Source organism: Schistocerca serialis, chromosome 10 (genome assembly GCF_023864345.2).
Source record: "Schistocerca serialis cubense isolate TAMUIC-IGC-003099 chromosome 10, iqSchSeri2.2, whole genome shotgun sequence".
Lineage (NCBI taxonomy): Eukaryota > Metazoa > Arthropoda > Insecta > Orthoptera > Acrididae > Schistocerca > Schistocerca serialis.
The window spans coordinates 221,631,420-221,653,773 of record NC_064647.1 but is presented as its reverse complement, the minus strand read 5'-3'; the positions used below and the strand labels follow the sequence as shown (position 1 = coordinate 221,653,773).

General features: G+C 45.4%; 1 protein-coding gene across 1 annotated transcript in view; it reads left to right on the top strand.

Moving 5' to 3' along the window:
• The first annotated feature begins 248 nt into the window (after nucleotides 1–248).
• LOC126425276 (echinoderm microtubule-associated protein-like 2) overlaps nucleotides 249–22,354 on the top strand; it is a 723,324-nt gene continuing 701,218 nt past the window's right edge. Inside the window, exon 1 of the mRNA XM_050088244.1 lies at nucleotides 249–589. The gene's annotated coding sequence lies outside the window, so the exon portion shown is untranslated. The remainder of the gene's footprint in view (nucleotides 590–22,354) is intronic.

Genomic DNA, 22,354 nt, shown 5'->3' with positions numbered 1-22,354 from the left:
GATAATGCGACGGTCGCGGCGCACGGCGATATCAGCGCCGCGTCGACGCAGATGTTGGCGATACGGGTAGTAGCGTCGGGGCGGTGTGGCGCTACCTGTTGCGAGCGGACGTTTTCTGCGCGGGCAGTAGCAGCGGCTACCTGTTGGCAGCGGGCGGGGAGCACGGCCCGGTTCGGCTCGCCGGCTGCCTAATATTCCGTAGGCGAGCCGCGAGCCGCGAGCGCGAACGGACGTTCGCAGCGCCTGACGCAGCGCGGCAAAACCCGTTTGTAGTCCCGGCGCAGCACTCCCATTCGCCTTGTCAGTCGCCAGCAAGCTTCGGCCGAGTGCGGTGCTGTTCCGCTTCGCCTTGACGCGTGTTTTCCACCTGCCGACGTGGCAAGCCGCGCGATAACCCGTCCGTGTGTTTACTATACGTCTGCCGTCGAAACAGCACGGGCAGCGGTGACTCGCGAAACTAACGAAAGCGTGTGCGTCCCGCGAGTGCCAGTAGCTCCAGGATCGAGCTTTTGCCGTTGTGTTCATGGATTAAACAGCCGAGATACCGTAGAAGAGTCGACACCTGGCGTCCGAGATAAACCTCTTTAAGGTGAGTGGTTTAAATGCCTCCTAATCGTGTGTGACGCGGTGCAGATAAACACACGCTCCAAACTTCCTCTAGGAATGGTCAGTTTCCTCGACGATTAAAGTAGCCAGTACTGAAACCGATTCGTGAAAAACCGCATAAATACTAGTAGGACTCTCGTTCCGACCTAATTATGTACATAAATAATTCCTCTATACGTTTTGATGAGTGAGTTTGCGAATGTCAAAATGTATAGCATAAATGGTCGTATCTTTTGATTGCATTGACTTAGAAGCTTCAACTTTTTACACCGCCAAGGGACGGTGGACCTTAGTATTAGACGTATATTTGAACTTGCTACCTGTACTTGTTCCTGAGAAAAAATGGCCCTCTGGACAGACAGTCCTTTTCTACCGATCGCCGTACCGGACCCTCAAAAATAACTTTAGACCCTAATGAGATTTTCAATCTGCAACGGATTGTGCGCTGATATGAAACTTCCTGGCAGATTAAAACTGTGTGCCGGACCGAGACTTGAGACCGAGACCCGAGTTCGAGTCTCGGTCTGGCACACAGTTTTAATCTGCCAGGAAGTTTCAACTTTAGACCTATTTCTATGCAATCTCTGTTCGTAGAAGTTATTGAAAAGGCTTTGTATATAATGGCAATTGATTACTCGAATTTACATAATTTGCTGTCAAAGGCACAGTTCGATTCTGTAATTTTTTTTAAACAAGTGATATCTCTTTCTGTGTGAGGCACTGGATGTATTAAGGAAAATGTTGCGAACGTTAGGCGTCTTTGCGGAAATTGGCGTAATGTCCTTGGAGATAAAATCGGTATCATTGGTTTTAAAACTGAATAATTATCCGTCTTGATTGAATTAATTTTTTTAAAAACGACCGGGTTCGGCTCGTCACGAACCTTCCTCAAATCTGAAGAGAACAGTAAAACGACTTATCAGCAAAATACGCTACAAAATACAAAGTTATCGTGTCATGATAAAACCAAACATCAAATGCACTAGGACGCACCTGATTCCATAGGTTACAAGGTTAACCAGTCCAGCTATTAGCGAAATTTACGTCCTACGTCACTTAATAAAATATTGGTTTGGTGGACTCCACGTTATTAATGTAATCCACAAGACTGCAACCAAAAGGTGGCGGTCTGGTGCATTTGTCACATTTGAATAAAACACATACACCAATATTTTTTGTATGTTTGATGAAAATACTGTTCTTGGAGGTACTTAATTAAAATCTGTAGCTTCTCAAAATGAAAACACATTGTTTGTTATATTTTATTTTGTTATATGGACACCATGCCTCTTTTAAATTACAACATTTTTTATGATGTTTATAATGTCTTTTAATCTTGACAAGCCGCAGATTTTAATTAAGTACCTCCAAGAACAGTATTCTCACAAAAAAAATCATTGCATCTGTTTTATAAGATGCGATTAACTTACTAGGTGCTATATGTTGGTAGTAGCCTTATAGACTATATTAATAATGTAGGTTCTACCAAACCTCTATTTTTGTATTTGACGTAGCATGTAAATTTTGCCGATAGTTGGGCGGGTTGCGCTTGTAACCAATACAACCAGGTACCTTCTGAAGCATTTGATGTTTGATGTTGAGGTAGTATGAAAACTTTTATATTTCATGGCATACAGTATTTCCTGATTAGTTATTTTGCTATTGTCTGCAAATCTAAGGATGGTTCGTTTCGAACCGAAGCTAATCAATTAAAAAAATTAATTCAACAATCAAGATGGATAATAAATCAATTTTACTAAGCATCTTCTTCCCACTTTAATTAAGCATCTGATTGCATTTCACAAAATACTCGTATTACCGCTACTGCAGAGGTTGGTTCATTATGGACTAAGAGAAGTAGCTCACAATTGTTTCTTCTCATACTTTAAAAACAGACAGCAAAAGGTTATTCAATACAGTAATTAGAACGGCACTGTTAAGTGGCATTGCCTCAGGGGTCAGTTCTGTGACAGCTACTGATTATTATATTTATAAAAGATATGCTTTTTAAACTGACAGGTGATTGTAAAGTATTTCTGTTTCCTCATGACACTCACTTGATAGTGCAGGATGTTGAGTGCAAAACAGGCAATGTACTATATAGTGCACTTCAAGAAATAAGTTCATGACTTGCAGAAAATAAATTGATGCTAAATCACAGTTAGACTCAGTTTTTACAGTTTCTAATGCGCATTTCAGCTGAAATTGACTTTTTGATTAAAGAGAATGGCTGTATGATTAGTGAGTCGAAGCAATCAAAATTCAAAATAGTGCGTAAGCTGTCATGGACAGCCCACGTTAAGGATCTTGTTGAAAAACTGTATGCTGCTGTATTTAATATTGGAACCTATTGGCAGCAAGTGATATTCCGAGACGATAATTAGTCTTTGCTTATTTTCATTCACATACGACAAATAGAGTTATATTCTGGGGTAACTTTTCTCAATTCACAAAAGGTACTTTCGGCTCAGAGGCATGTAGTTCAAACGATGTATGTGGAGTTTGCGAACCTCTTGTCGACCCCTCTTCAAGAACCTGGGAATTGTGACATTGGCCTCTCAGTATATATTTTTTTTATTTAGTGCCGTTAGTTGTTAATAATATGAGCTTATTCCTAATAATTAACAGCTTTATCTCAGTTAGTACTAGGCAGAAATCCGATCTACATTTGGATCGCGTTTCCTTGACTCTAATGCGGAAAGGCGTGCAGTATTCTGCTGCATCCATTCTCAGTGAGTTCCTCGCACTTCCAATTCCAAGTTCAAGAAACTGCCTATGGGTCACCCCCTCTGCTCGACAGGGAGTTCCTGGAAAAAAAATTAAGCAAATGCCTGTGTTATGTTGTTGATCACGCTACTCAGCAGCTTTTCGTCTGTGTATAATTCGCGTAAATTTTATTTTGATTGTTATCAACTTATTTTGGTGTTAATTTCATGTAATGACTCGTTCCTTGGCCGTGGAGACTGTGCTCCTCAATTTGATCCTAAGGAACTAGACGTGTAAATAAATAATTTTTTTTTTTTTGAAAAAGCTGGACATCTCTTGATTGGTCTATAGAAGAGGGATGCTATTTGTGGTATGTAGACGATACCGAAAAGAAATTTGGTAGAAGAAATTTTGAGCTTTTGCTCGTGATATTGTAATCCTGTCAGAGACATCGGAGATTTAGGAAGAACAATTTATCGCAATTTGTAGTGTCTTGGAAAGAGATTATAAGATAAAAGCCAATGGAAGTAAAAGAAGGGTAATGGAGTGCCGTCAAGTTATTGTAAATCAGTCTCTGCTCAAGGGCGATAGATTACGAAATTTGACACTAGAAGGAGCACATGACTTTTGTTATTAGGGCAGCAAAATTAATGACAGTGGTCGAAGTAGAGACCGGCAATAGCAGTACAGTACGGAAGTGAAACGTGGGTTGATGAACAACAGTTCAAACACAAAGAGACACGTGTGGTCATACAGGAGAATATTGAAGATAAAATGGGTAGATCAGTTAAAAAATGAGAAAATACTGAATCGAATTGGATACAAGAGAAATTTATCGCACAAAATGAGTAAAAGAAGTGGTTGACATGAAGTGTCTTGAGGCACGAAGGAATTGTCAGTTTGAAAATGGTGGGAAGCGTGTGTGTGTGTGTGTGTGTGTGTGTGTGTGTGTGTGTGTGTGTGTGTGTGTAGTGGGGGAGGGGGTAAAATTATTTGTCCGAGTACGGGCCTCACAACGCGAACCACGCGCCACTGTTAAGCACTAATGGAGGACTGGGTCCCTGACTACGATTGCACATAATTCATTAACGTCAATCCAACACATTTATTTCAAATAACATAAATGAAGTTACATTTGAATCTGTCTGACATTAAATAGGATAAAAAAAATTCAATATCAGCTGATTTAGTGCGTGAAGCGCGAGTTAAGCCAATAACCAGGTAAACTAAATTTGAATCTGTCTGGCACTAAACAGGAATAAAAAAAACGATTTTTTTATATGTTTAATATTAAGGAATTCCAAATCTTTCCCTTTTCTAGGCGGAGGCTGGGCCAGAAACACAGAATGCCACAAAAACAGTTTTGCTGTGAAATCTTACAGGACACCCGGAAGCAGTAATGGATAAGGGGTAGGCATCCACAAATAACACAGCCTAAGAGTCAGGCTGGGAGCACATCCTACGAGAACTTGTTCACACTATGCTCACCACAAACAGTAGACATTCCGGTAGAACATCCGCTTGCGGTGGCTGCCAGAAGGACGAAGCAACCAACAGGCCCACGCCGTGCTTCTCACACAGGCACATCAGTTTGTACAAACATCTAGGCCAACACCAACTCCGGACTCCCCTCTTACTGCGAGGCTTGGCACAGTTTATATGAAATGCCTTCCAGGCAACCAGTAACTGCCGCGGGAGTTTCACGATTAGCAAAGAACCCCAGCGTAACAGACATCACACATGTGCTTACGCCCGAGCCGCAACTCCGCCAGTCTCACCGGCCGCCCCAAACCGACTGCCTCTCGCCGTCCCGCGCGCCACAGCCGAAAACGCAAAGATGCTCATGCCCGGGGACGCGCCAAAGATAACAAGCCGATCGCTGATGATCGACCAGCGATCTGGCTCAATTATAAAGGGAGACGGAGGCTTGAACACAATAAGATGGTTCGTATTAGTGTGGAGAGCTGCACCATAACAACGAGATGCACGGTCCAGCCATATTAATGCGGCCACTGCCTATGTTTGACATCAACTTGCAATAACCTCTCACAGACAGCATGTAACAGCACTACCTGTGGAGAGTACATGAAGTGTGTGCGGGGGGAGAGCGGGAGGAGGGGTTGAAAATAGCACAGTCATTGTAGTAATGCTGAAATGGAATGATTTATATGACACCCAAAAGGGGATGATCATTGGTTTTTGGACCAAGGGTGGAGGGATTTCCGAAACGGATTAGTTTGTAAACAATTCACATGCTGCCTGTGTTTAAAGTATGTTGTTGTTCACAGAATGAGATTTTAACTCTGCAGCGAAGTGTGCGCTGATATGAAACTTCCTAGCAGATTAAAACTATGTGCAGGGCCGAGACTCGAACTCGGGACCTTTGCCTTTCGCGGGCAAGACCAACTGAGCTACCCAAGCACGACTCACGCCCCGTCCTCACAGCTTTACTTCTGACAGTACCTCGTCTCCTACCTTCCAAACTTTTATGTTGTTGTTGTTGTTGTTGTTGTTGTGGTCTTCAGTCCTGAGACTGGTTTGATGCAGCTCTCCATGCTACTCTATCCTGTGCAAGCTTCTTCATCTCCCAGTACCTACTGCAGCCTACATCCTTCTGAATCTGTTTAGTGTATTCATCTCTTGGTCTCCCTCTACGATTTTACCCTCCACCCTGCCCTCCAGTACCAAATTGGTGATCCCTTGATGCCTCAGAACATGTCCTACCAACCGATCCATTCTTCTAGTCAAGTTGTGCCACAAACTCCTCATCTCCTCAATTCTATTCCATACCTCCTCATTAGTTATGTGATCTACCCATCTAACCTTCAGCATTCTTCTGTAGCACCACATTTCAAAAACTTCTATTCTGTTCTTGTCCAAACTATTTATCGTCCCCGTTTCACTTCCATACATGGCTACACTCCATACAAATACTTTCAGTAATGACTTCCTGACACTTAAATCTATACTCGATGTTAGCAAATTTCTCTTCTTCAGAAACGCTTTCCTTGCCATTGCCAGTCTACATTTTATATCCTCTCTACTTCGACCATCGTCAGTTATTTTGCTCCCCAAATAGCAAAACTCATTTACTACTTTAAGTGTCTCATTTACTAATCTAATTCCCTCAGCATCATCCGACTTAACTCGACTACATTCCATTATCCTGGTTTTGCTTTTGTTGATGTTCATCTTATATCCTCCTTTCAAGACACTGTCCAACTGCTCTATTCGAAACCAGCTGCAAGGCAACTGTGGTACACGACGGGCCATAGACGACACAGGTAGACGATGGCTGCGGAGATGTGTACAGGCGAATAGATGCGGACCTACTGAGGATCTGACCACGCAGACGAACCACAGGGCTACCAACAGTCGGTCCTCAATGATCGTTCAGCAAACGTCATTTCATACAAACCTCCACAACAGGAGCTTCGTTCATGCACCCATGCAGACTGCTTCTCATTGGTGACGAAGGCTGAAATTTGCACGCCATTGCCACTACTATATTCACACTGAGTGGCGACAGAAGGCCTTGTCAGATGATCATACAGGGTGAAAAGTATTTAAACCGACAAACTCTGCGAGGTTGTACGGGACATCAAAACAAATATTTTTTCCCTAATGTCATTTTCTCGTATGATGATTATTTAAACCGGTGGAGGCCGTATTACGCTCTTCAGTTGTTAGAGGCCGTATTACGCTCTTCAGTTGTTGGAAACTGCAGTCTACCAGTCCACCAGTAATGGCCGCTATCGACAGGGGATCTCAAGTTGATTCCGTATTTCTAGATTTCCGGAAAGCTTTTGACACCGTTCCTTACAAGCGACTTCTAATCAAGCTGCGGGCCTATGGGGTATCGTCTCAGTTGTGCGACTGGATTCGTGATTTCCTGTCAGGAAGGTCGCAGTTCGTGGTAATAGACGGCAAATCATCGAGTAAAACTGAAGTGATATCAGGTGTTCCCCATGGAAGCGTCCTGGGACCTCTGCTGTTCCTGATCTATATAAATGACCTGGGTGACAATCTGAGCAGCTCTCTTAGGTTTTTCGCAGATGATGCTGTAATTTACCGTCTAGTAAGGTCATCCGAAGACCAGTATCAGTTGCAAAGCGATTTAGAAAAGATTGCTGTATGGTGTGGCAGGTGGCAGTTGACGCTAAATAACGAAAAGTTGTGAGGTGATCCACATGAGTTCCAAAAGAAATCCGTAGGAATTCGATTACTCGATAAATAGTACAATTCTCAAGGCTGTCAATTCAACTAAGTACCTGGGTGTAAAAATTACCAACAACTTTAGTTGGAAAGACCACATAGATAATATTGTGGGGAAGGCGAGCCAAAGCTTGCGTTTCATTGGCAGGACACTTAGAAGATGCAACAAGTCCACTAAAGAGACAGCTTACACTACACTCGTTCGTCCTCTGTTAGAATACTGCTGCGCGGTGTGAGATTCTTATCAGGTGGGATGGGCGGAAGACATCGAAAGGGTGCAAAAAACGGCAGCTCGTTTTGTATTATCACGTAATAGGGGAGAGAGTGTGACAGATATGATACGCGAGTTGGGATGGAAGTCATTAAAGCCAAGACGTTTTTCGTCGCGGCGAGATCTATTTACGAAATTTCAGTCACCAACTTTCTCTTCCGAATGCGAAAATATTTTTTTGAGCCCAACCTACATAGGTAGGAATGATAATCAAAATAAAATAAGAGAAATCAGAGCTCAAACAGAAAGGTTTAGGTGTTCGTTTTTCCCGCGCGCTGTTCGGGAGTGGAATGGTAGGGAGATTGTATGATTGTGGTTCGATGAACCCTCTGCCAAGCACTTAAATATGAATTGCAGAGTAATCAGGTAGATGTAGTAGTGCATTGTCTCTGTTTACTAATTGAGCGATACACCTGGAGTGAGTACACTTATATGGTTGGTGTGTACTACGTAGCGCACCACGACGGACTAGCTGCACAGCGGGTTTATCAGCAACAATATCCTAATCGCCGTATCCCGCCTCATACGACCTTCGCAGCTGTGTACCAACGTCTGCGTGAGACCGGGTCATTTACCAGATTATCTGGACAGGGACGCTGTTGCACGGTAAGAACGCTGCAATTTGAGGAAGCTGTCTTGCAGCATGTGGAGCGGGATCCTTCAATCAGTGCGGTTCTTCGTTAATGTGTGGGTCGGTGTTGTTGGGGACTGGTTAGTTGGGCCGTATCTGCTACCTAGGCCATTAAATGGCAGGCACTATTACAATTTTCTCGCCAGATCTTTGCCAGAATTGCTGGAAGACGTTCCGCTCCCTACAAGACTTCGCATGTGGTTCCAACATGACGGGGCGCCGGCACATTTCGGTCGTCGTGTGCGTCGATTCCTGGACCGACGACTCCTAGAAACGTAGATTGGCAGAGGTGGTCCTGTACCGTGGCCTGCTCGATCCCCAGGTACGTCCCCTCTGGACTTTTTTGTGTGAGGAGAGATGCGCAATCCTGTTTATGCAACTCCTGTTGCATCAGAAGAGGATCTGGTTGCCCGGATAGTAGCAGCAGCAGGAACAATTCAGGATACTCTTGGGGTTTTTGCCCGTGTCAGACAGAACATGATCCGACGTGTCAATGGAGGCATTTTTGAAAATATACTGTAATTGAAATTGGGTTGTGTTAATGTGTTGTCTCTTGGTCATAAAAAAATGGAAATGTGTTTGTTGGTTTCATTAATTTGCGACCAGAGAAATCTTCCTCTACTGGTTTAAATATTCCTCGTAGGAAAAAATGACACAAGGGAAAAATATTTGGCCCACATCTCGTGGTCGTGCGGTAGCGTTCTCGCTTCCCACGCCCGGGTTCCCGGGTTCGATTCCCGGCGGTGTCAGGGATTTTCTCTACCTCGTGATGGCTAGGTGTTGTGTGCTGTCCTTAGGTTAGTTAGGTTTAAGTAGTTCTAATTTCTAGGGGACTTATGACCACAGCAGTTGAGTCCCATAGTGCTCAGAGCCATTTGAACCAAAAATATTTGTTTTGATGTCCCCTACAACCTCCCAGAGTTTGTCGGTTTAAATATTTTTTACCCTGTATTTTATGCTCCATCGGACAAATGGCCCTTGGGTCATTGGAAGGGTCCAGGCCGAAGGAGAGAGCGTCACGGTATGGGGGAAAGTTTTTGTGGCTTTTCCTGAGTGACCTCGTCATTGTGGAAGATACAGTAAATGAACAAGAGCATGCATCTATCCTTGGGAACCACGTCCATCCTTAAATACAGTCTGCTTTCCCTTGGCACTATGCCATCTACCAACCGGACACGCAATGTGTCACACAGCTCGCACAGTATGTGTGTGGTTTGAAGACTACTGAACCCAGTTTACCACCAAACTCCCTGGATTTAAACCCAATCGAGAATCTGTGGAACCACCTCGATCAGGCTGTTCACACCATGGACCATCAACTGATAAACCTGTCGCAAGTTGCCACGGCACTGACCTCGGCATGGGTCCATATCCATGTCAGTACCTGCCAGAGCCTTATTGATCTCCTGCATGCCATGCAGTGGTCTGCCCTTCAAAAAGTGGTTGTTCAGGTGGCCATGTCAATGTGACTGGACAGTGTACGCAATAAACACCCGCCAGGTTAGTCGAGCGCGCTAACGCGCTGCTTACTGGACTCGGGTAGGCGCGTCGGCCCCGGATCGAATCCGCCTGGCGGATTAACGACGAGGGCCGGTGTGCTGGCCAGCCTGGATGTGGTTTTTAGGCGGTTCTCCACATCCCCCTAGGTGAATACTGGGCTGGTCACCACGTCCCGCCTCAGTTACATGGCTCGCAGACATCTGAACACTTTCGCGCTATTCCATGGATTACACTAGTTGCAGACTAGGACACTAAATCCTTCTCGGTGTGTACGGGGTGGCAGCAGGAAGGGCATCCAGCCACCCCTTCAACTAACATTGCCGCATCCGATTGACCATGGTGACCCTGCGTATCCGCGGGAGAAACGACACAAGCAAAACAAAAGAAAAGAAAAGAAAAAGTGTATGCAATAACCATACAAACGGTACAGTGAATTTTTGTAAAATAACACATTAAGAATAAAATCGTATACAGCAGTACAGTACTAGAAAACCGACACAAAGAAAATATACAGGTACCAATAATATTAACAATTGGAGTTACGGAGCTTGAGGAGAAAATATCATTTCTATCACAGGCTTTAAATTTTAATATAGGAAGAATTCTTTTTGCTTAAGCCATTTTTGAGTAGAGCAGTTGAAAGCATTCTGTGACACATCTTGTGCTCGCAGAGATATCGTATTAAGTAATAGTATCCCTATATACAATGAAGAGCCAAAGAAACTGGTTCACCTGCATAATATCGTTAGGGCCCCCGCGAGCACGGAGAAGTGCCGCAACAAGACGTGACACGGACTCGACTAATGTCTGAAGTAGTGTTGGAGGGAACTGACACCATGAATCCTGTAGAGCTGTCCATAAATTCGTCAGACTACCAGGGGATGAAGATCTCTTCTGAACAGCAGGTTGCAAGGCATCCCAGATATGCTCATTAATGATCACGTCTGTGGAGTTTGGTGGCCAGAGGAAGTGTTTAAACTCAGAAAAATAGCAATTCAGGACATGTAGGGTGTCGCAATGTCCTGCTGGAATTGCCCAAGTCCGTCGGAATTCAGAATGGATACAGGTGATCAGACGGGATGCTTATACAAAAAGGTACGGCCAAACTTTCAGGAAACATTCCTCATACACAAATAAAGAAAAGATGTTATGTGGACATGTATCCGGAAACGCTTAATTTCCATGTTAGAGCTCATTTTAGTTTCGTCAGTATGTACTGTACTTCCTCCATTCACCACCAGTTGGCCCAATTGAAGGAAGGTAATGTTGACTTCGGTGCTTGTGTTGACATGCGACTCTCTGCTCTACAGTACTAGCATCAAGCGCATCAGTACGTAGCATCAACAGGTTAATGTTCATCACGAACGTGGTTTTGCAGGCAGTGCAATGTTTACAAATGCGGAGTTGGCAGGTGCCCATTTGATGTATGGATTAGCACGGGCCAATAGCCGTGGCGCGGTACGTTTGTATCGAGACAGATTTCCAGCACGAAGGTGTCCCGACAGCAAGACGTTCGAAGCAATTGATCGGCGTCTTAGGGAGCACGGAACATTCTAGCCTATGACTCGCGACTGGGGAAGACCTAGAACGACGAGAACACCTGCAACGGACGAGGCAATTCTTCGTGCAGTTGACGATAACCCTAATGTCAGCGTCAGAGAAGCTGCTGCTGTACAAGGCAACGTTGACCACGTCACTGTATGGAGAGTGCTACGGGAGAACCAGTTGTTTCCGTACCATGTACAGCGTGTGCAGGCACTATCAGCAGCTGATTGGCCTCCACGGGTACACTTCTGCGAATGGTTCATCCAACAATGTGTCATTCCTCATTTCAGTGCAAATGTTCTCTTTACGGATGAGGCTTCATTCCAACGTGATCAAATTGTAAATTTTCACAATCAACATGCGTGGGCTGACGAGAATCTGCACCCAATTGTGCAATCAGGTCACAATACTGATTTTCTGTGAAAGTTTGGACAAACATTGTTGGTGATGTCTTGATGGGACCCCATGTTCTTCCACCTACGCTCAATGGAGCACGTTATCAGGATTTCATACGGGATACTCTACCTGTGCTGCTAGAACATGTGCCTTTACAAGTACGACACAACAAGTGGTTCATTCACGATGGAGCTCCTGCACATTTCAGTCGAAGTGTTCGTACGCTTCTCAACAACAGATTCGGTGACCGATGGATTCGTAGAGGCGGACCAATTCCATGGCCTCCACGCTCTCCTGACCTCAACCCTCTTGACTTTCATTTATGGGGACATTTGAAAGCTCTTGTCTACGCAACCCCGGTACCAAATGTAGAGCCTCTTCGTGCTCGTATTGTGGACGGCTGTGATACAATACGCCATTCTCCAGGGCTGCATCAGCGCATCAGGAATTCCATGCGACGGAGGGTGGATGCATGTATCCTCGCTAACGGAGGACATTTTGAACATTTCCTGTAACAAAGTGTTTGAAGACACGCTGGTACGTTCTGTTGCTGTGTGTTTCCATTCCATGATGAATGTGATTTGAAGAGAAGTAATAAAATGAGCTCTAACATGGAAAGTAAGCGTTTCCGGACATATGTCCACATAACATATTTTCTTTCTTTGTGTGTGAGGAATGTTTCCTGAAAGTTTGGCCGTACCTTTCTGTAACACTCTGTATACGTGCCATCTGCCAGTCATATCTAGACATATCAGGGGTCTCATATCCCTCCCACTGCACACAACCCACACCATTAAAGAGCCTCCACCAGCTTGAACAGTCCCCTGTCTAAATGCAGGGTCCATGGATTCATGAGATTGTCTCCATACCAGCACACGTCCATCTGCTCGATACACTTTGAAACTAGACTCGTCCGACCAGGCAACATGTTTCGAGTCATCAACAGTCCAATGTCGGTGCTGACGGGCCCGGCCAGGCGTAAAGCTTTGTGTCGTGCAGTCATTAAGGGTATACGAGTGGGCCTTCGGCGGTGAAAGCACATATCGATGTTTCGTTGAATGGTTCGCACGCTGACACTTGTTGATGCCTCAGCATTGAAATCTGCAGCAATTTGCGAAGGGTTGCACTTCTGTCACATTGAACGATTCTCTTCAGTCGTCGTTGATCCCGTTCTTGCGGGAAAATCCCCACTTCATCGCTACCTCGGAGATGTTGTGTTCCACCGCTCGTGCGCCGACTACAACACCACGTTCAAACTCACTTAAACCTTGATAACCTGCCATTGTAGCAGCAGTAACCGTTCTAACAACTGCACCAGACACTTGTCTTATATAGGCGTTGACAATCGTAGCACCGTATTCTTCCTTTTTATATATATCTGTATTTGAATACGCATGCCTATACCAGTTTCTTTGGCGCTTCAGTGTGGTATAATCATTGGCTCCTGGAATCTGGTGGTACAGGGCGGTTGTTGTTGTTGTTGTGGTCTTCAGTCCTGAGACTGGTTTAACGCAGCTCTCCATGCTACTCTATCCTGTGAAAGCTTCTTCATCTCCCAGTACCTACTGCAACCTACATCCTTCTAAATCTGCTTAGCGTATTCATCTCTTGGTCTCCCTCTACGATTTTTACCCTCCACGCTGCCCTCCAATGCTAAATTTGTGATCCCTTGATGCCTCAAAACATGTCCTATCAACCGATCCCTTCTTCTAGTCAAGTTGTGCCCCAATCCTATTCAATACCTCCTCATTAGTTACGTTATCTACCCACCTTATCTTCAGCATTCTTCTGTAGCACCACATTTCGAAAGCTTCTATTCTCTTCTTGTCCAAACTAGTTATTGTCCATGTTTCACTTCCATACATGGCTACACTCCATACAAATACTTTCAGAAACGACTTCCTGACACTTAAATCTATACTCGATGTTAACAAATTTCTCTTCTTGAGAAACGCTTTCCTTGCCATTTCCAGTCTACATTTTATATGCTCTCTACTTCGACCATCATCAGTTATTTTACTCCCTAAATAGCAAAACTCCTTTACTACCTTAAGTGTCTCATTTCCTATTCTAATTCCCTCAGCATCACCCGACTTAATTCGACTACATTCCATTATCCTCGTTTTGCTTTTGTTGATGTTCATCTTATATCCTCCTTTCAAGACACTGTCCATTCCGTTCAACTGCTCTTCCAGGTCCTTTGCTGTCTCTGACAGAATTACAATGTCATCGGCGAACTCAAAGTTTTTATTTCTTCTCCATGAATTTTAATATCTAACCGAATTTTTCTTCTGTTTCCTTTACTGCTTGCTCAATATACAGATTGAATAACATCGGGGAGAGGCTACAACCCTGTCTTACTCCTTTCCCAACCACTGCTTCCCTTTCATGCCCCTCGACTCTTATAACTGCCATCTGGTTTCTGTACAAACTGTAAATAGCCTTTCGCTCCCTGTATTTTATACCTGCCACCTTCAGAATTTGAAAGAGAGTATTCCAGTTAACATTGTCAAAAGCTTTCTCTAAGTCTACAAATGCTAGAAACGTAGGTTTGCCTTTTCTTAATCTTTCTTTTAAGGTAAGTCGTAAGGTTAGTATTGCCTCACGTGTTCCAACATTTCTACGGAATCCAAACTGATCTTTCCCGAGGTCCGCTTCTACCAGTTTTTCCATTCGTCGGTAAAGAATTCGCATTAGTATTTTGCAGCTGTGACTTATTAAACTGATAGTTCGGTAATTTTCACATCTGTCAACGCCTGCTTTCTTTGGGATTGGAATTATTATATTCTTCTTGAAGTCTGAGGGTATTTCGCCTGTCTCATACATCTTGCTCACCAGATGGTAGAGTTTTGTCATGACTGGCTCTCCCAAGGCCATCAGTAGTTCTAATGGAATGTTGTCTACTCCCGGGGCCTTGTTTCGACTCAGGTCTTTCAGTGCTCTGTCAAACTCTTCACGCAGTATCTTATCTCCCATTTCGTCTACATCTACATCCTCTTCCATTTCCATAATATTGTCCTCAGGTACATCGCCCTTGTATAAACCATCTATATACTCCTTCCACCTTTCTGCCTTCCCTTCTTTGCTTAGAACTGGGTTGCCATCTGAGCTCTTGATATTCATACAAGTGGGTCTCTTCTCTCCGAAGGTCTCTTTAATTTTCCTGTAGGCAGTATCTATCTTACCCCTAGTGAGACAAGCCTCTACATCCTTACATTTGTCCTCTAGCCATCCCTGCTTAGCCATTTTGCACTCCCTGTCGATATCATTTTTGAGACGTTTGTATTCCTTTTTGCCTGCTTCATTTACTGCATTTTTATATTTTCTCCTTTCATCAATTAAATTCAATATTTCTTCTGTTATCCAAGGATTTGTATTAGCCCTCGTCTTTTTACCTACTTGATCGTCTGCTGCCTTCACTACTTCATCCCTCAGAGCTACCCATTCTTCTTCTACTGTATTTCTTTCCCCCATTCCTGTCAATTGTTCCCTTATGCTCTCCCTGAAACTCTGTACAACCTCTGGTTCTTTCAGTTTATCCAGGTTCCATCTCCTTAAATTCCCACCTTTTTGCAGTTTATTGAGTTTCAATCTGCAGTTCATAACCAATAGATTGTGGTCAGAATCCACATCTGCCCCTGGAAATGTCTTACAATTTAAAACCTGGTTCCTAAATCTCTGTCTTACCATTATATAATCTATCTGATACCTTTTAGTATCTCCAGGATTCTTCCAGGTATACAACCTTCTTTTATGATTCTTGAACCAAGTGTTAGCTATGATTAAGTTATGCTCTGTGCAAAATTCTACAAGGCGGCTTCCTCTTTCATTTCTTCCCCCAATCCATATTCACCTACTATGTTTCCTTCTCTCTCTTTTCCTACTGACGATTTCCAGTCACCCATGACTATTAAATTTTCGTCTCCCTTCACTACCTGAAAAATTTCTTTTATCTCGTCATACATTTCATCTATTTCTTCATCATCTGCAGAGCTAGTTGGCATATAAACTTGTACTACTGTAGTAGGCATGGGCTTTGTGTCTATCTTGGCCACAATAATGCGATCACTATGCTGTTTGTAGTAGCTCACCCGCACTCCTATTTTTTTATTCATTATTAAACCTACTCCTGCATTACCCCTATTTGATTTTGTATTTATAACCCTGTAATCACCTGACCAAAAGTCTTGTTCCTCCTGCCACCGAACTTCACTAATTCCCACTATATCTAACTATAACCTATCTATTTCCCTTTTCAAATTTTCTAACCTACCTGCCCGATTAAGGGATCTGACATTCCACGCTCCGATCCGTAGAACGCCAGTTTTCTTTCTCCTGATAATGACGTCCTCTTGAGTAGTCCCCGCCCGGAGATCCGAATGGGGGACTATTTTACCTCTGGAATATTTTACCCAAGAGGACGCCATCATCATTTAATCATTCAGTAAAGCTGCATGTCCTCGGGAAAAATTACGGCTGTAGTTTCCCCTTGCTTTCAGCCGTTCGCAATACCAGCACAGCAAGGCCGTTTTGGTTAATGTTACATGGCCAGATCAGTCAATCATCCAGACTGTTGCCCCTGCAACTACTGAAAAGGCTGCTGCCCCTCTTCAGGAACCACATGTTTGTCTGGCCTCTCAACAGATACCCCTCCGTTGTGGTTGCACCTACGGTACGGCCATCTGTATCGCTGAGGCACGCAAGCCTCCCCACCAACGGGGCAAGGTCCATGGTTCATGGGGCGGTATGAACTTCATATTCATTACTTTTTTTTGTTACGGTTTTCGGGCGCAAAACTGCTACGGTCTTTAGCGCCCGGTCTGTGACTTAGGAAAAGCTAAAAAAACGAAACTGGAAACCAGCAGCAATGGGGACGAAACTCAAAATAGTAGGGAAACCAAAAACAGAAGGAAAGCTTAAAAAACCACTATAGAAGGGGGGTTGTTTGTCCCCAAAAAGAGCTTCTGATTACTGACGTCATCTCACTGGCACTAATGAACACGAGAACGCGATCGGCTGATCGCGTGTCATCTGCTAAAATGGAAGACATATCAGGCGACAGCTGTAGACGGGCTCGTTACGGAGTAAAATAGGGGCACTCAAATAAAAGGTGTCTCAACGTCCACAGTTGAGAGCAGTGGGGACAGAGTGGGGGAGGATCACCGCTTAAAAGATGTCGATGGCTAAAAAGACAGTGCCCTATCCGGATTCTAGTTAAAATTACCTCCTCTCGACGACGAGCTTTCACGTCCCGCAATCTATTATTGGGAAGTGTCGACCAATGTGCGTGCCATAAAAGAGCAACACGACGACATAAAACACTCCGTAGATCGGCGAAGGGAATCATGTGAATGGCTGGCTGAAGAAGAGAGACTGCAGCCTTGGCCGCTATATCGGCCGCCTCATTTCCACAGATACCAACGTGTCCTGGGATACAGAGGAACGCCACAGAGACGCCCCCCAAGTGGAGCAAGTGGAGGCAGTGGAGGCAGTCCTGAATCCGGTGGACCAGAGGGTGGACAGGGTAGAGAGCTTGGAGACTGAGGAGAGATCTGAGAGGATCTGAACAAATAACATACTGTATCCGCTGATGGCGACGGATGTATTGGACAGCCTGGAGAACAGCGTAAAGCTCCGCAATATAAACCGAACACTGGTCGGGAAGCCGAAATCGATTTGGGGTGTCGCCAACAATATAGGCACTCCCAACACCAAACGATGTTTTGGAGCCATCAGTGTAAATGAACGTGGCATCCTTCATTTGTGCGCAGAGAGCAGCAAATGCCCGCGGATAAACAAGAGGAGGGGTACCATCCTTGGGAAACTGACAAAGGTTACAGAGCAGGCAGGTCCGGGACCGGAGCCAAGGCGGTGCTGTACCCCAAGTTGTCAAGAAAGTTTTAGGAAAGTGGAAGGAAAGAGAATGGAGCAGTCGACGGAGGCGGACTCGCGGTGGTAGTAGTGGTGGTATTCATTACTAATCTCTTACGCATTTCTACAGGGTGAAAAGTATTTAAACCGACAAACTCTGGGAGGTTGTAGGGGACATCAAAACAAATATTTTTCCCTAATGTCATTTTTTCCTATGAGGATTATTTAAACCGGTGGAGGCCGTATTACGCTCTTCAGTTGTTAGAGGCCGTATTAGGATCTTCAGTTGTTAGAGGCCGTATTACGCTCTTCAGTTGTAGGCAACTGCAGTCTACCAGTGTAGTAGTGCACTGACTCTGTTTACTAATGGAGCGATACACCTGGAGTGAGTACACTGATACGGTTGGTGCGTACTACGTAGCGCACCACAATGGGGAGCTGCACAGCGGGTTTATCAACTACCATATCCTAATCCCCGTATCCCGCATCATACGACCTTTGTTGCTGTGTACCAACTTCTGCGTGAGACCGGATCTTTTAGCAAATTACCTGCACAGGGGCGCCGTCGCATGTTCAGAACGCTGCAATTTGAGGAAGCTGTCTTGGAGCATGTGAAGGGGAATCCTTCAATCAGCACTCGTGCAATTGCAAGTAAAATGGGGACGAATCAGACGAATGTAAGAACAGTCCTTCGAGAGCAATTGTTACGTCCATTTCGCTTACAGCGTGTCCACAACCTGGAACCAGTTGATTATCCACACAGAGCACAGGTTTCGCAGTGGTACCTGGAACAGTGTGAAATGCATCCTACATTTCCATTCTTTGTGTTGTTTACCTATGAAGCAACGTTCGGGTGGGATGGAGTCTTCAACATGCACAATTCGCATGTTTGGAGTGAGCGTAACCCACATGTCACACTTACCAGCGCTCATCAAGTGTGGTTCTTCGTTAATGTGTGGGCCGGTGTTGTTGGGGACTGTTTAATTGGGCCGTATCTGCTACATAGGCCATTAAATGGCAAGCACTGTTGGAATTTTCTCGCCAGAGTATTGGCAAAATTGCTGGAAAACGTCCCGCTCCCTACAAGACAACGCATGTGATTCCAACATGACGAGGCGCCTGCGCATTTCAGTCATCGTGTGCATCGATTCCTGGACCGACGGTTCCCAGAAACGTGGATTGGCAGAGGCAGAATGTTTGTTGGTTTAATTACACTCCTGGAAATTGAAATAAGAACACCGTGAATTCATTGTCCCAGGAAGGGGAAACTTTATTGACACATTCCTGGGGTCAGATACATCACATGATCACACTGACAGAACCACAGGCACATAGACACAGGCAACAGAGCATGCACAATGTCGGCACTAGTACAGTGTATATCCACCTTTCGCAGGCTGCTATTCTCCCATGGAGACGATCGTAGAGATGCTGGATGTAGTCCTGTGGAACGGCTTGCCATGCCATTTCCACCTGGCGCCTCAGTTGGACCAGCGTTCGTGCTGGACGTGCAGACCGCGTGAGTCGACGCTTCATCCAGTCCCAAACATGCTCAATGGGGGACAGATCCGGAGATCTTGCTGGCCAGGGTAGTTGACTTACACCTTCTAGAGCACGTTGGGTGGCACGGGATACATGCGGACGTGCATTGTCCTGTTGGAACAGCAAGTTCCCTTGCCGGTCTAGGAATGGTAGAACGATGGGTTCGATGACGGTTTGGATGTACCGTGCAATATTCAGTGTCCCCTCGACGATCACCAGTGGTGTACGGCAAGTGTAGGAGATCGCTCCCCACACCATGATACCGGGTGTTGGCCCTGTGTGCCTCGGTCGTATGCAGTCCTGATTGTGGCGCTCACCTGCACGGCGCCAAACACCCATACGACCATCATTGGCACCAAGGCAGAAGCGACTCTCATCGCTGAAGACGACACGTCTCCATTCGTCCCTCCATTCACGCCTGTCGCGACACCACTGGAGGCGGGCTGCACGATGTTGGGGCGTGAGCGGAAGACGGCCTAACGGTGTGCGGGACCGTAGCCCAGCTTCATGGAGACGGTTGCGAATGGTCCTCACCGATACCCCAGGAGCAACAGTGTCCCTAATTTGCTGGGAAGTGGCGGTGCGGTCCCCTACGGCACTGCGTAGGATCCTACGGTCTTGGCGTGCATCCGTGCGTCGCTGCGGTCCGGTCCCAGGTCGACGGGCACGTGCACCTTCCGCCGACCACTGGCGACAACATCGATGTACTGTGGAGACCTCACGCCCCACGTGTCGAGCAATTCGGCTGTACGTCCACCCGGCCTCCCGCATGCCCACTATACGCCCTCGCTCAAAGTCCGTCAACTGCACATACGGTTCACGTCCACGCTGTCACGGCATGCTACCAGTGTTAAAGACTGCGATGGAGCTCCGTATGCCACGGCAAACTGGCTGACACTGACGGCGGCGGTGCACAAATGCTGCGCAGTAGCGCCATTCGACGGCCAACACCGCGGTTCCTGGTGTGTCCGCTGTGCCGTGCGTGTGATCATTGCTTGTACAGCCCTCTCGCAGTGTCCGGAGCAAGTATGGTGGGTCTGACACACCGGTGTCAATGTGTTCTTTTTTCCATTTCCAGGAGTGTAATTTGCCGCCAGAGAAATCTTCCTGTGCCGATTTAAATACTCCTCATAGGAAAAAAATGACATTAGGGAAAAATATTTGTTTTGATGTCCCCTACAACCTCTCAGAGTTTGTCGGCTTAAATACATTTCAGCGTGTATAAATGATTGCCTGCGACTCCATTAGCTCGCAGACTGAGCATTTTGGAGCGCGTTGAGAAGTGTTGTTAGTTTTATAATCACTGTATAACTTGGGTTTGCTTGGTAGCCGCACTGTTCGCTAGAAGCTGTAGTTTCTTGGCGCGGCGGTGAGTTCACAGCTGCCCTAGAGTCGACATAGAGGAGTTCAAATGGTTCAAATGGCTCTGAGCACTATGGGACTTAACAGCTGAGGTCATCAGTCCCCTAGAACTCAGAACTACTTAAACCTAACTAACCTAAGGACATCACACACATCCATGCCCGAGGCAGGATGCGAACGTGCGACCGTAGCAGTCGCGCGGTTCCGGACTGCAGCGCCTAAACCGCGTGGCCACCGCGGTCGGCTACTCTGTAGGAATCAGCATGGGTTTCGAAAAAGACGATCGTGTGAAACGCAGCTCGCGCTATTCGTCCACGAGACTCAGAGGGCCAAAGACACGGGTTCCCAGATCGATGCCGTGTTTTTTGATTTCCGCAAGTCGTTTGATACAGGTCCCCTCAGCTGTTTAATGAACAAAGTAAGAGCATATGGACTATCAGACAAATTGCGTGATTGGATTGAGGAGTTACTAGATAACAGAACGCAGCATGTCATTCTCAATGGAGAGAAGTCTTCCGAAGTAAGAGTGATTTCAGGTGTGCCGCAGGGGAGTGTCGTAGGACCGTTGCTATTCACAATATATATAAATGACCTTGTGGATAACATCGGAAGTTCACTGAGGCTTTTTGCGGATGATGCTGTGATACATCGAGAGGTTGTAACAATGGAAAATTGTACTGAAATGCAGGAGAATCTGCAAACGAAGTGACGCATTGTGCAGGGAACGGAAATTGAATCTCAATGTAGACAAGTGTAATGTGCTGCGAATACATAGAAAGAAAGATCCTTTATCATTTAGCTACAATATAGCAGGTCAGCAACTGGAAGCAGTTAATTCCATAGATTATCTGGGAGTATGCATTAGGAATGATTTAAAATGGAATAACCATATATAATTAATCGTCGGTAAAGCAGATGCCAGACTGAGATTCATTGGAAGAATCCTGAGGAAATGCAGTCTGAAAACGAAGGAAGTAGGTTACAGTACGCTTGTTCGCCCACTGCTTGAATACTGCTCACCCGTGTGGGATTCGTACCAGATAGGGTTGATAGAAGATATAGAGAAGATCCAACGGAGAGCAGCGCGCTTCGTTACAGGGTCATTTAGTAATCGCGAAAGCGTTACGGAGAAGATAGATAAACTCCAGTGGAAGAATCTGCAAGAGAGACGCTGAGTAGCTCGGTACGGGCTTCTGTTGAAGTTTCGAGAACATACCTTCAGCGAGGAGTCAAGCACCATATTGTTCCCTCGCACTTATATCTCGCGCAGAGACCATGAGGATGAAATCAGAGAGATCAGAGCCCACGCAGAGGCATACCGACAACCTTTCTTTCCACGAACAATACGAGACTGGAATAGAAGGGAGAACCGATAGAGTTACTCAAGGTACCCTCCGCCACACACCGTCAGGTGGCTTACGGAGTATGGATGTAGATGTAGATATCTTGAAAGTAGGTCCTTATTTTCTGAATCAAGTCACGATTATCTTCAGGCTGGCTATAATCAAAATTAAGCTACTCCAGGCAGTGGTCGCAGGTTCGAATCCTGCCTCGGGCATGGATGTTTGTGATGTCCTTAGGTTAGTTAGGTTTAACTAGTTCTAAGTTCGAGGGGACTAATGACCTCAGCAGTTGAGTCCCATAGTGCTCAGAGCCATTTGAACCATTTTTGAACCAGGCAGTGCAGACGGAAAACTGTTTGTCGTATG